The sequence below is a fragment of the Colobus angolensis genome, unplaced genomic scaffold, assembly GCF_000951035.1.
Source record: "Colobus angolensis palliatus isolate OR3802 unplaced genomic scaffold, Cang.pa_1.0 Scaffold54, whole genome shotgun sequence".
NCBI lineage: Eukaryota > Metazoa > Chordata > Mammalia > Primates > Cercopithecidae > Colobus > Colobus angolensis.
The window spans coordinates 1748157-1749019 of NW_012118932.1; the positions used below are offsets into that span (position 1 = coordinate 1748157).

The window sequence follows — 863 nt, forward strand, 5'->3', positions numbered from 1 at the left end:
ATTATCTATATTATATATCTACATGTATTATATAGGAATATTATACAGTCTTAAAAAGGAAGGACATTCTTGGTTTTTTTTTAGAAACTGATGTTTATTTTCCATCAACCTTATTTCCATGTTGCTGAAGAGCCCGTGCAGGAACAGCTTAGGACCATTCAGTGGTTGCTGCTACCCATTCAGTGGCCTGAATTCAGTGGTCTGAGCAGTGGGAGCTGCAGACCAGTCTTCTGTGGCAGGCTGACCGTGCCAGTCTTCAGTAGGGAACTGTTGAATAGGCACAGAGGGCACCTGCACGCCGTCAGGCCAGTCTGCAACCTCAGGCTGAGCAGCCGTGAACTCGGGAGCTGGAGCGTCCGTTCACCCTGAAATTCCTCCTTGGTCACAGTGTTTTCAGCAGCAGCTTTTTCAAGCTCTTCAGGATCTCTGTAAAAGCAGAGATCAGGCGTGACCTCCTACGGGTGTTCGCAGGAAACGGCACCATGCATGCACAGAACTTCCTGAGCCAGCATCCAGCACATCTGACCCACTGAGGGAGCTCCCTTGTGGCATGGGATGGCGATGTCCACGTCGCGCAGAGGAGCAGTGGTGGGTAGGTTAACATAAGATGCCTCTGTCAGAGGCTGCTGGTCAGCCCTGGGGTCAGTAAGCACGAGAAGCCGTGGCTCCCGGAAGGCTGCCTGGATCTGGTTAGTGACGGTTCTAGGACTGAAGCGGCCAGCAATTGGAGTGGCTCTAGTGGCAGCAGCAAACTTCAGCACGGCCCTCTGGCCAGTATTCCTGGAGGATATAACCCTCACATCAGCAGGGTTTTCTTTTTTTTTTTTTTGAGACGGAGTCTTGCTCTGTCGCCCAGGCTGGAG

The 863-nt window shown here is 51.4% G+C and overlaps 1 pseudogene across 1 annotated transcript in view; it reads right to left on the reverse strand.

The window, feature by feature from the left end:
* Window positions 1-148: 148 nt before the first annotated feature.
* LOC105525515 overlaps window positions 149-863 on the reverse strand; it is a 1362-nt pseudogene continuing 647 nt past the window's right edge. The window contains exon 2 of the transcript XR_001003931.1: window positions 149-843. The product of XR_001003931.1 is annotated as a 40S ribosomal protein SA-like (transcript). The remainder of the gene's footprint in view (window positions 844-863) is intronic.